This window comes from Typopeltis vanoorti, chromosome 16, assembly GCF_054136105.1.
Source record: "Typopeltis vanoorti isolate ZY-2024b chromosome 16, IOZ_Tvanoo_1.0, whole genome shotgun sequence".
Classification (NCBI taxonomy): Eukaryota; Metazoa; Arthropoda; class Arachnida; order Uropygi; family Thelyphonidae; genus Typopeltis; species Typopeltis vanoorti.
In genome coordinates this window covers 32,345,259-32,359,230 of record NC_143564.1, presented here as the reverse complement: position 1 = coordinate 32,359,230, position 13,972 = coordinate 32,345,259, and the positions used below count along the sequence as shown (strand labels likewise).

At 36.7% G+C, this 13,972-nt stretch overlaps 1 protein-coding gene across 3 annotated transcripts in view; it reads left to right on the top strand.

Annotated features, from left to right (window-relative positions):
* Positions 1-13,972, top strand: part of LOC150097934 (teneurin-m-like) — a 670,875-nt gene that overhangs the window by 353,080 nt on the left and 303,823 nt on the right. The window lies entirely within an intron of this gene.

Sequence of the window (13,972 nt, the reverse complement as noted above, 5' to 3'; positions counted from 1 at the left end):
CAAGCGATTTTGTTTTTACACAACCGATAAGAGCTTTCATTTGTAATTTACTTGGGTGCGTTAAATATCTGTTGTATTTCGCTGAAACGAGATGTTCCTGTAGCATTACCACTATCACTGCTGTCTGTGACATCCAGGACCATGATCCTCATTGTCTGGTCGATTAATCACTTCAGGATCACAGACATATGTTTGCTACGTTTCCCAGAAAGCCCATTGACTCCTAGAATGTTCCCTGCAGAAAGAGGCCAGGTTAATAACGTTAATTAAATCGTAGAAGTCAGCGCCCAATCAATAATCAGTTTCAAATTTCCGACCATCCGAAACAGATATTTTTCAGCGGACGGCTTCCGTAAGCGAAGACTTAAATTAGAAGTGCATTGCTAAATTAGTTTTTAACAACATACACGCAGTAACTGAAGACACACAAAGCCTCTAGTATCATATCAACTTATGATGCATACACATGTAATGGACAGCAGTTTGGGATTAAATAACACTGCAAATTATGGTCTTATTACTGGTCTTGAATAACAATACACATTTTAAAAGGTAACTGCTAATGTTTAAAGCCGAAATTATTGCAAATTGCATCTTTAAAAGTACGGTAACATTTCTAATCAATGTACGATATATATATATATAAAAAAAATGCAAATTTTGACCCCAAAGCACAGTTCCAGGCTCTACTTCTTTGATATGTGCTGACAGTTCCGGTATTACTGGTAGGCGAATTATATATCATTTACTAACCCAAGCACGTTTTCAATTAGCCCGTACTAATCTCTCTTTCAGGGATTTAAGCACCACAATTCTAGTTTGGGTTGTAGCTATTCTGGACGTTTGGGGCATCCAAATATATACTAAAACATGTCAGACTGCTCAGAATCCTCTATTATGTATAAATGTTTCATTTGACTCCGGACATGAAAATACACAGGAGGCGCCACAATAGTAATTTCTGTCGCGTCAGCCAATTACTAACACTACGCCACCTTTTGTTTGCTTTCTTGCTAAGAAATGATAAATGCAATTATAAGCAAATGTTTATTTCCTATTTATATTATGGCTTAATTTTTGCGTGCAATTATGGTGTATGAAAATACATCTTCACTAGCGTTGTATAAATTTAATAATTTTACTGCTAAATTGGATCTAGATAGTTAAATATTGATGCATAATTATTATTTAATAATACTTGGAAAAATAGTTTTGTTGAATATTTTAGTCATCTTAATGAGCAGGCTGGCGCTCGATCTATAAGAATAGAGGTAATGCTAACTATAATTATCTATTTCGCAATTTTTATTCCTGGTAGGATTTTGCCTGAACTTGCTTTTTTTTATATTGTGTGGAATGTTCCAGCTGTAAATCATTATATAATAGTCTGTGATAAAAACTTAATTGATCAGGGAATATTTGAATTGCATGTGTAGTACGCGGCTGGAAAATTTTGGGAAATTTTTAGTTGCTAAAAGAATCATCTGAAAAAGAAGAAAAGAAAAAAAAGATGTCTGCTTTTGGCTTCTGTAATATTTTATTACATTAAAACATAATATTTTATTACTTCTGGAATTTTTAAGTATCAACTGCAGATATTTCGTCCACTAAAGATGCTTTTTATTAATTGAATAAGGAGGAGGGAAAAACAGTCGGATGTTTTAAAATAAATAAATTACAGAGAATAATTTAATCATCAGGGCTTTCAAATTCTCGATGTTTATCTCTAAAACCGGTTTTTTGGATTAATTTGGTGAGTGGAAGATCATTTGACGGAGTACTAAATAAAACTCATTTTATAGAATAGTTCTTTATCACGTTCAACACGTGAGGGTTTTTTTTCCTTCAGTTATTCTTCAGAAATTCTCCAGTGAGATTATTTTCCTCGATACAAACTGACATCCATAAGAGTACTCCAGCTTCATAAATACAGCATCTATATTTATCAACGTAGTGACACAAGGCCTCCGTAGGCAACGCTGATAATTACAACGATGTGTACTCAGTCGTTGCAAGGCTGTTTACATTGCACGAGATTTTAACTCTATGGTTAGCGGCACGGCCTTCCCACTAAAGCCATTTCTTACTCCCCTCTAATTACTGCCGACTAACTAATTTATGACGCTATTTTCACTGTCAACTCATGAAAGCAAGCGGAGGTGTGAACAGGGTGCACGCGAGCTCTTTTCATACCTTACACTAGACGCGCATATATCTTCCGTCTTGTTTAGAAGGGGAAATTGAAGAGGGGGGGGTAAAAAAAAACCCATTCCCCCTCTTTCGCCTTTTCCACTACCCAATTCAGAAGTGGATCCGGAAGGTCGTGACTCCGCCGTTATCTTTCGCCCATCTCTATTCGTATGCATCCCTGCACCAACAACCACAACAGAACCCCGTTGTCAAGGCAACCCAGGTCGCTACAATTAAAACGCGATAAATCTCCAGGTTGCCTGGGTCATGTCGGAGCTTGGCTGTAGCGCTGATAAGTGTGAGAGCCGCACGTGCCCGAGCGTGACAGCACGTTAGGTGACAGAAGCAACTCTTATTGGCTGAGACACCGAGTAGAAGCCCCCCCCCCACTCTCCCCCAATCTCGCCTCGCGACTAAGTCTGGTGGCAATCGTCTCCGAAAGGGCTCATTTGAATTGCAGCGGAGCGAATTAAGTGTCACATCTCATGTCGAACGTCAAATACACCCCTTCCTCATCTTCGCTTTCACATAGTTCCCCAATAACCTTTGCTGCTCCCTTGATCAAAAAAAAAAAAAAAAAAGACCGCTTGGAGAAGACATTGTTAATTAAATTAATGCAACCCTACGGATTCACTGCTCGTCTCCCGGAATAGCTCGTAGTTTTATGTCGCCACTGGAACATCCCTGCATTTGTTCAACTTTGCTTCGTTTTTCGCAGATAACAGTTGCTTCCCGTCATGATTTCTTAATGATACGAAATTTGTTTTGGCATTATTTAAATCTTCTTTACCAGCAAAACAAGCAAAGGCTTCTGTTTGTTTTTCTTTTGTTTCTAAGCCTTCTCGTCAAAAAAAAAAAAAAAAAAGTGAAAGAAGTAAACAAAGGCAGTTTATTTGACAGGTCGATGTTTAAAGTATACATGTCTGCGGTGTTTTAATCCACTCTTTGTGGTAAACAACTTTAATGAATTACTGAGCCTATCATACGAACGACTTGCAGTTGGTTGTTAAGTCGTGCGTCAAAAGAATATCGCTTTATGATTATCTAAACCACATTACTTGAAATATAAACTCAATGATAACTAGCTGTTTTAACCTCCATTATGCCAAATAAAAACTCTGCGCTAGTTAATAATCAATATGTTCATTTAGTGCTAATGTTGTGTTTGTATACCACTGTTCAAGCTTACCCTATTCACTTTTTAGTTGAATCCCTCCATCTAAAAAGTTTGATTTTTTCCCTTACGTGGTGGTCATTGGAATTCTGGTAAGTTCTTTACCTTCACTTAGGAGTATACTCAGCAGTCTATGTAGAGTTCAAAATCCCTTCCCCCGTTCATGGTTGTGGTGACCACTTCGAGTTTCATCATCACGAACCATGGGCTCACTGCCCGTTGGTGTCCAGTGCCCCTTTCATTATCTTCTTCCACCTTTCTTTGTCAAGTGAACAGTGTCGAAGTTTCGGTACACTCATTCCACACCAGTCCTCTATGTCGTCTATCCATTCTCTGTATGGTCTACCTCTTCTGTTCACACCATCCATAATACCAAACATGAATGTCTTTATCTTCCGCTGCTCACTTATTCTGCAGATGTGTCCAAACAGTTGCTGCTTCCGGTTTATAATCTTCTGCATTAGATTCTGTTTTTGGTTGTATCTTCCGATAGAGCTCTTCATTTGTGATTTTTCTGTACCTATTCTTAGCATCTTCCTGTAACAAGTACTTCGATTTTGTGAGGGAGGTTTAATAATTGACATCTAACTTACAGAAGCATTTTAAATAGCATAAATTTATTTTTCTTGCTCAGTTAAACCAGCCATATCATAGACGCTTTTGTATAGATTTTATAAGCCTACCTTCTTACTCATTTTTAACGTCATCATACAGCATTCCTCTTACTAAAAAAAAAAAAAAAAAAAAAAAACTTAATATTTATCTGTTTTTGAATTACATATATCCTTAAGGTTAGCTTCAATTATCTAATTCGTTTATAATCAATAGATTTATAAACTTACGAATCTAAAAGTATTAATAGAACTGTGCACTTCTATTGCATGTTCTATTCCAACTTTTTGGGAGACTAAAACCCTTAAGTACGCTGGGGTGGCTTAAAAAAAAAAAGCCGAGTGCATACAATACCGCTACGTTCGTGCAGGTCAAGACTTAACGGAATCCTTTGCTTTGCACTTCCACCTTTTGCATGTCGCCCGTTCGAACTGTCCGCAGGAAGTGGGACAAAAAAAGAAAGTCTGATTAGGTTCAACGGACGCGGTGCTGAGATCCCCGGAGGCTACAGCCCCTGGGTTTCTGTAACAAGTTTCCCCTTGTTAAAGCGCACCGAATTAAGTATGGGGGGGGGGATGGAAAATGTGGTCGGTTGGAGAGTGTCGAGTGAATGCCTGTGGCATACTGAGCCACGGCGCTGCATGTGTGGCTAGCCAGGAACTGCCACTGAGTGTACGGAGTAGATGATGGGTGATTAAGGGGCGTCCAACTTGGCTGAATGAGATTCGCCATTAGAATTGCATTGATTAACCACCCTGCTTATAATAATAAACTGAAAAAAGAAATCTGGCATTGCGTCTCTCTCTCGACTGGTGAATTGAAATGGTTCTAAATTAATTGTAGAATTAATTTGGATATTTCTGTCTCCGGAATGTTGACCTCACACGAACTCGTCTGACCTTCGTGTGGGTTATTTCCAATGCAGAACGAGCTTGTCTCTTGAATGATGGCCAACGAATTAAATTACGACTTGGTTTTTATATGTTAAAGAGCAAGGCGGGGGGGGGACTCTTTTTTTTTTTGTCCACTCTGTTCTTCCGAAACACACACACACACAAACGCGAGTTGAAAGATCGCTGAATCCCGTCTCCATATCAAAAGAGATGAAAGATGATGCAAATAGCTGTAATAAGAACACGTACTCCACTCCCCCCCCTCCTCTGAAGTCCCTTTTTTTGCTTTAAGCAAATGAACGCGTGCATTTTTTGCCGCAGCTTGGGACTGGCGGCTTGTTAGGCTTTAAAGTGGCTACTAAGAAAAGAAAAATAAAAAAAAAGAGAGAGAGAACGCAGAGTCAGAACCATGGAAAACGCTCCGCTAAGGTTGCCGTTGGCGAATCGCTAACAAAGACAGCTGTCACTAATGTGATATAAAAGGGGATGAAGGGAAAGAATTTTTTTTTTTCCGCTGATGGTAGCACTTCGGCCTCTCTGGCAACTTTTATGCATGTCCGACTCGTAATTCGTTTACGTCAATGGAGGTGATGCGACGAGTGTTCCCCTTTGGCGGCATTGCGATGGGGGGGGGAAGCCTCATTTTGGACTAACGAAATCACGGTTCATTTTGATGAGAGAAGTCGTTGCTAACTTCGATTGTGAGCAGTCAGTTTGGGGGAAAGGAGTCGAGGGGTTTGATTGGTCGAGCCAGTAGATATTATCTCAATTCTGCAGGCTCTTGTTTGTCCGCCACTTATTTCGTGTAGTGTCTGCAGTCGTGCCGTTCATCGCGAGAGTACCACGTGATTCCATTGATCACTACTTCGAACGCTTTTGGGGGAAGCGACATTTTTTGCACAAGTGGCTCACTTCATTTCTCATTTTCCTTACGATCAACTTTGATTTTGCTGTGCTTTGAAACCAGAACTCCTCCTTCACTGAGAGTCGATAATAACTGCTGGAAATCAGCTTTTATAAACACTAAATACAGCTATCCCAACACCTCCGTATTTTGTGCAGGTCTTATAAACCCATTTCTGTTTAGAAGGCTATGATAAACTAAAACACGATCTGTAGACAAAGCCTAGTTTCAACCATACTTGCAACATAGAAGAGGATTGTTAGCGTTGGTCACCATTGGTGACCTTCAATCTACCAATGTTTCTGTCCAAACTCTTGGAATCTGTGAGTTGGTGATGACGATGAACACAATGTTATTTATTTCGACGCTTCTTGCTTGCGGAGTGGATAGTCGCTACTATCCAACCAATAGACTGTAGATATGCATCCCGCTGTTGTCATGGGTGTTTGTAATGTCTTTAGGTGGGAAATGAATTAATGAATTTGATCACTCGGTGAGTCCACCCCTCTACTTGCTGCTTGAAACAGTCACCTCTGATCTCTGTAGCACGATTTCCGGTCTGCCCAACTCACAGCCCACTCATGTACTGATGCATTATTGGGATGTTACTCAGTAAAAACCTCTATTACAAATAATCAAAATCACTACTTGGAGACGGAATTCACCAGAGAGCATCCTCCTTCCCGATAAGTAGAATATCATCCTGCATCATCTGTTCAATCCAAGAGGAAAGAAAGAAAGAGGAAGTGTCTTTATGTCCAAATCTGGGCGTTATATAAGAGTAGAAGTTTATATTAGAACTTAAGTGAATGGAACATCTCCTACTCCAAGTGACATGCATGAGAAATTTGTCCACTTTGGAGGACTCTTTTCCACCCCATCACAACAGCTACCTTAATTAGTCCTACCATCTATCCTGGGGGCCCATTCCAAAAGCAGAACTTTCTCGTCCATCTTTGGACGAAAAATTGCTGCTTCAGCGATTCCTCTGCCTAAATTACAAACTCTAATTGATTTACATATTTTTAGGAAATATATACCACATATCTTCTCACGTCTAGGATAATGTTTTCCAAAGAAGGAAGATGCATCTGCAATCTCTGATTATCCTCCGATATAAACACTAAACGTTACATTCATGATTTTAGTTATTGGGCTTTCTTTCATAACTGTGCTAAGAACATCTTCATTCTCACCACTCTTCCGAAGTGGTGAGAATGAAGAATGAAGAACTCTTCCTCACTCACACTCCATTTATGGCTTCCCTGGACTCCACAGAAGGGCTTCAAGTTATAATCCTAGTGTTGGGATACTGTCAGTTTTAGGATGTTCAGAATACGTCCTTACTTACGCTTCGGATATTTACTGCAGAAATTCTCTTAATTTCGCTGCTACAGATCAATGTCCATCTCAACACTAAGAGATATACTCCAAGAAGACTTTTTCCCGTTTAGTTCAATTTTCATTGAGTTTCTTCGCTCTCTTCCAAGGCGTATTGACGCTGGATAACAAATGAATTTCAGCACGTTGGTGTGAGAACACCGATGTGTTATTGGAGACCTGAAGTGGATTGAAAAAGTTTAAGATTTGATCTCTAGAGGCCCAGTTTTTGTCGTTGGTTATTTGACCTTTGGCCCACCTAGGGATACTTATAGGGATTTACATACTTTATTATTACTCTAAACAGAAACCCTAACTTGACATCCATTGAGTACTGAACTTGTTTCGCTGTTTTTGGACATATTTACTTTGGTCGCTATATCTTGAAGTTTTTTTTTCATTCCGTAAAACTGCCTTATTCTTTATTAACCCTGAAATCGACAGTTCGTAAGTGGGCCATCCTTACCCTAATCATTTAAATGTTAAGAGGAACGACGTTCGTTGACGTCATGGTATTTAATGTGCATCGAGCATTCAAAGATCAAATTGCTTTTTTCCCTTCCTCCAATTTATCAGAAGGGGGACCTCTTGGTTTCACTTGTAGTCGTGTTATTACGTACTAGAGGCTAGCAGATCAATAACCTTAAGGCACAGACGTATCGCCTGTGTGTGTGAGGGTAATACTGTCCGTGGATAGCGGTCATGAGGCTAGAGTTCAGGTCACCTACGCCTGTTTGACGTTCGAAGCCTTCAAGGAATTCCGACTAGTACAAAGGAGAAGAAAGCACTTTGATATTACCTATTAGAGGGGTGTTCAAGTGTTTCGTGATGTTAACTCTTTTGAATGTGTTGGATTTAAGCGCTATGAAGATAACGTTTTAGCGATGTTATTAGCAATACATTTAAAATAAATGGGTGTTCCTTTAAGGAAATATTAAATTAATTTCTTTTGAAATCTTACGGACTTACCAGAGCAGACTGAACTTATCCAACCCTACACAGACATCTTTTAGCACTACTCTAATAACAAACTGTTGGCGTGGAAATATACATCCAATCTGGATTTTTCAAAACACAGACCTCATATATTATTTGAAATATAATCTTTACTTAATTTAAACATATTTCGGAAATTTACAATAATTGGAATGTTCTCTAGGAAAAACAATGTACAATCAACTCTTCTACTGATCAATGTTCGCTTTAGTAGTTTGCATATATCCAAAACTGAAACTGATTTTACGGCCGCGATAACCTGCGTAGACATCACACTTTTGCATATTTAAAAGTATTTTATTAGACTGCATTTAAATTAAAATCGCTTTTCCAAGTTGGTCCACTCTCTCACTCGATAATAAGTCATGCTAGGTTATTCAGCTGTCTAAAACTAAACCACAGTGATATTATTCTTAAGGAATATTGTCAATTCTGAGCGATGGAAAGAATTGATTACATGAAATAGTTCTAATTTAGTTCAACTCATTTCCTAAATGTGTTTTCATCCATCGGAGAAAATGACATTTGCAGCTAACGACCTGTTGAAGCCCAAACCACATTTAATAAAGAGGTCAACCCTGTCGCTTCTTTACTTTGTACACTTTTAAATATACATGGAATGCATTTGCAATAGTGAAAAGGCTTCTTAATTAGGCGAATAATAGAACAAATCAGACCTATCGTAAAAAAAAATAAAATAAGAAAAAGAAATAAACAACAAAATAGCAAGACCAAATGCTTTTAATTATTAATATTATATAATATACATTGTATATTACACAGACGTTTATTTACAGATTCGTTTGAGTAGCATTTTTGTTACCGTCCATTTTTTGTTGTATCAGTGATCATCATGGTGAACAATCTGTTTATTCTTTAGTTCTTATTATTTAACTTGGATTACGTAACGATTATTTAAGAACTAATTCCATATACGGTTACTTTCTTATCGTCTTCGCACTCCATGTCCTATAAGGCCATGATCCGTTTCCTCCAGATACCTGTCTTGTACAATTAATACCGCTGTTCTACCAGTCAGCCATTCTTCTTTCCTTTCTGCCATTTTAGTTTAGATTTTTCCTTTTTCTTTCATGTCAAAGCTACCCTTGGAATCTCTCCTGTCCAATTTCAGGCCCTCCAACCCATATCCATCTGTTTCTTTTTATTGTACTCGTAATTTTTTTTGGGTTAGTCTGTTTATATAATTCATTTGTTATACGCCAGGGCCAAAGTGTGTTTCTGTAATATTTGACACCCATATTTCGTTTGGAAACAATTAAATTTGTCACTGAATCACAGACTAGAAAGGCTTCCATTTGCTTAAGTCACATTTTATAGTCCAATATAAGAAATAAACTTTAAATTCCCTAACGAACTTATGAGAAAATAACTTTCGGTATTAGAGTTGCCTTGGTTTACACTACTTAAAAGACAGCGCTCTGCCCTGAAGCCCGTGTGTTCGCCTTTTATTAATAACTGATTATGCAGGCGTGAAGTTTTTTTTTTTTTTTTGCTTTAGATTTCTGCCTGGTCTGATGAGAACCAACAGTTTTAAACAACTTTCAGACTAGTGATACTTAATTTATGCACTAATAAAAGGTGAACTTATGAGCTCCTGGGTAGAGCTCGTGTATTTTAAGTACTGCAGGCCAGGACAACTTCGATTATATTCTCATACTCTCTGGTAAATTTCGAAACTGTTTTAGTTTCTTTCTATATTTCGTTGTGAAATATGAATGGATCTAATATATCCTCCAGTTTTATATCTATTTGACTGAGCTTTGCTTTTTGGCCACTTTCCATATCTCCGTATCCTTGTAATAAGACGTCTTTATTGCAATTGAAGCTCTTTATTTTACGGAAAAGCTTCGCTGATATTAACCACAGACTAATTTTTTTCCCTACAATTTTCACATTTCGTGAGTCCTAATGTACTATTTAAACCCATACTTACAGGTGGTTCTTCCATTATTGAATTTCTTATAATGTCAGTCACATTTTCTCCATTTAAGATATCATCCAAGTGAACTATTATGATCCTCTTAGTTATGTGGGAAGCGAGGCCAGATGAGATGTACGTCAGTCGAACACATAATAAAAATATCGTATAATCCGCATTATCACTAACTTGTCTTTATAGTTTACGTTCTACAGTCTCTGGGTAATTTTTTGCAGCATTCTGTTAACTAATCTGATTAAGAAAGTACTGTTGCTAACGAAATGATATAACTTGTCGCAGATAATAAGATAGCGAATATTTTGCAATATATTATTCACAAGACATACTGTTAGATGCAAACTTTTTGTCGTGTTTGTTAATTTACGTGCATACATTTTTTTCCAAATATTTGCATACCATAATTTATTCAACCTCTTGACATAAATTAGGGGACTATGTAATGCAGTCCAGGGAGAGAAGGACTTGTCTGAGCCTAATTTCTTATTTCAAAAACATCTTATTTAAAGAATAAAAAAATCACCACCGATATCAAAAATATTCCCAATATGTTACTGGAAAGCTTTAATTAATATTTAAATACAAATAAAGTACATGTTAGATAGATGTAAATGTTATATCTTCAAATTGTTCATATCTATAAATTATTCATGTTTAAACAAAGTTATTAAATGCACGATAACTTAGATAACGCTTACAAACAATGAGTATTTGTTGCAAAATATCTTAAAAATTAATTCTAACCCGAACAAAAAAATGAGTGAAAGTTAATAGTATTAGTGTAATGAAGTAGCTCCATCTCTTGGTAGGTGAGAAAACTAACCACTAACCGTATATAATAGGAGAATAATAAACCTGGTTATTTTTTGTTTATTCTCTCTCTTTTACTTAATATGTATTTAAATAAACAAAATTTATATTTGTCTTAAGTCTTCTGTAAATATTATTCACCAGTTATCAACCATTCTAGATTTCCATTTTCTCTGACACCATTTTCATTTTTTGCGACACAATCTATATAAAAATGAATATTGAAGTTCAATCTATACTTTAATTTTTTTCAGGTTTTTATTTTACATGAACTTCTCAGCTAATTTTCCAAACAGCTCATCTTGCCTTTCTTTGTGGCTTATTATTGTCACGAAGAACACGTACTATTATAAAAACAAAGTAATATTTATCCGTTTTTAGATAACAATATTATTATTATTAGTCACCTCCAAGGAGTCCAAAGACTCATCGAAGGAGGGCATCCACTCTACAACTCTGCTTCCACCACTCACAATACACCAACAGACCGCAACTACACCAACGCCACTACCGACCACCACTAGTATTAGTCGTAACATATTAGTCGTTAATCGCAACTGTTTGATTTTTCTTCTTTATTTTACTCACCCTGCGAATGGGGGAGTCGTTTTATCGTATTATAATATTCAGTATTCATTTCTGACCTAAAGCATCTAAGAAATAGCTTCAGTATCTTTTGTGCAAACTGGGTGGTTTGTACAACAGCAAATATGATGATAATATCGTCTGAATTTTTATAAAAACCACGTAGAAAGTGTTAATGACATCTTCATTTTAAAGCTTTTAGTGTTTACCTCTAGTGTTTGAAATTTGCTAGTAAAGAATACTTAATTTCACAGAAATTGAGATAACGGTTAGTGTCATCTTCATAGTACAATACTTGGACAACCCATGTTGGCGGTATAGCTTAAACAAAATTGAAAACCATCGTGATATTATACATTCGGAACATTTATAGTGATTTCAACTTTATCAATGCCATTTCAATTTAGAAATGAAGCGAAAGTTTACCCAGTCCAATTATTATTACGATGTTTTAAGTTCAAAGCTATCCTGCGCATCGTTTAATGTACGCATAAAAAATTACATCTTTCTTTTGCTCGTAAATCAAAATCTCAATTATCTGCGTCTAAATATGTTCAGATAAACTTGCTTTAGTTTCTCAGATGGCTGAAATACATTTCTAGAAATGAATTATAAAATGCGTCTCACTTGACAGTTTTTTCCCACTCCAATTTTATTTTGGTATCTGACGTTTTGAAAAGCAATAGCGAATGAAAACCGCACACGTTAAAATTATCACTTTCCATCCAAATATTTCATTCTTACTAATTTTTCGCATAACTCACATGAAGGAATTGTCATCCTCTCCAACTCGAGACGGTGGAGAGAGATAAATTTTTGCCTCAACGATCACTTATTCTTGTGTATATATTCACACCACTGGTCCGGTTTTTCCACTGCCTCTCACAGCTGTTGGCTCGTAATCGATTGCGCATGCGTGGTACATGCCAACTTTGTGGAGACCCCTCTCGCGCAAAGTGATCGATATGTTTGGAGGACTGGAAAAAATGGAGCAAAACCTATAAAGAAAATAAAAAAAAAGAAAGCCAAAGTAATAAGAAAGGAGATTACAAAAAATATCATTTTTTATTTTAATTTTTTTGTGATTGTTCGTGTATGATTGATTTCAATGTCTGGAGAGAGAGAAAAAATAGCTATGAATGAGGATGAAGAATCCACATAATAGAAGGAACAGTGTAAGCATCTCTTGGGTACAAACAAATGGATTTTAACTTTCTGTTAAAGTTGTGATTCATCGCGTGCCTTTGCATTGTACTTCCACACCAGTGGGTGTGGCGGGGGGGGGGAAATTAACTTATAGGTTCTTCATTCCTAACTTTTGACCTCCTTAGAAATAAATGTTAATTTTTTCTTAACAGATAGGCCTATTGATGATCTTAAATATTATTCCTTTGGTGTCAGGTTCAAGAAACAAATAATGCATTGTCCCAACTACAACTGAAGCTGACAATTAGTTTTTGTGCACAATACATGTGTATTTAGTGTGTGTGCACTAAATACGTATTGTATTTAGTGCACATACACACACTGATGGTCAGCTGCAGTTGCAAAAATTAGCTCACATTAGAACACGTTTTGTAAGATTTTAGTTTTGTTTTACCTGGATAAGTCTTTTACACAATTATTTCAAACTAATGCTATCTCTATTCATGTTTCTTAGTATCTGTTCTGTATTAGAAATATCTTATTCAAGTGAGCTGACTAAATATCACTGATTTAACGTTACCTTTCATCCCTTGTGAATATTTTGATAATCTTTTAATGTCATCCAGTGTTGGTACCGTCACTATGCTTACTGGAGAGCTGAAGTGGCTCGTAAACCTCTCATTGTGATCTCTAAGAGATAGGATTTGAGATAAACCCGTGCTCCACTAATGTGCTATCGGGATGTAACTTTTAATGAGCTGAATCATCAGAAAATGTCTATCAAATATGTGATTTATAAGCTTAACTAAATACTGCTGTGTAGCATGTTTCTTTCCAGAATTTCTGCTGTCGTTCGTTATGATATCTGCTTTATTCTACTTATGATTTTCTGCGCTACTAAACAATCATTGCATTATAAATAATCAAAATCGGAGCAAAATAACATTTTTAATTTGTAGACTATAAGAGAAGACGTAGTGTAGACTTTTCAGATGAAGGTGATCAAACCGACCAGAAATAGCACATGCATTTAATATAAATAATACAATGATTTCGAAGCTTCGGGGATAATCATAATTCGGACCAATCCAACCGAATCAAACATTTGAATCAAGATTAGATGAGGTACAGAAGTATCTACTTGTGACCCGAAGAAGGATATACATGCCTTATTGACGGAAAAAGTGATGTATTGTTTACCATAATTCGTAAGTTCAGTGACTGTCAGACTACCAAACGTGTTAGGCGTACTTAACTAGTAAAATTATGTAGCTCTTGTAACTGAACCAACTCCGAACTGGTGTTAATAATTGCGGTACCAACGG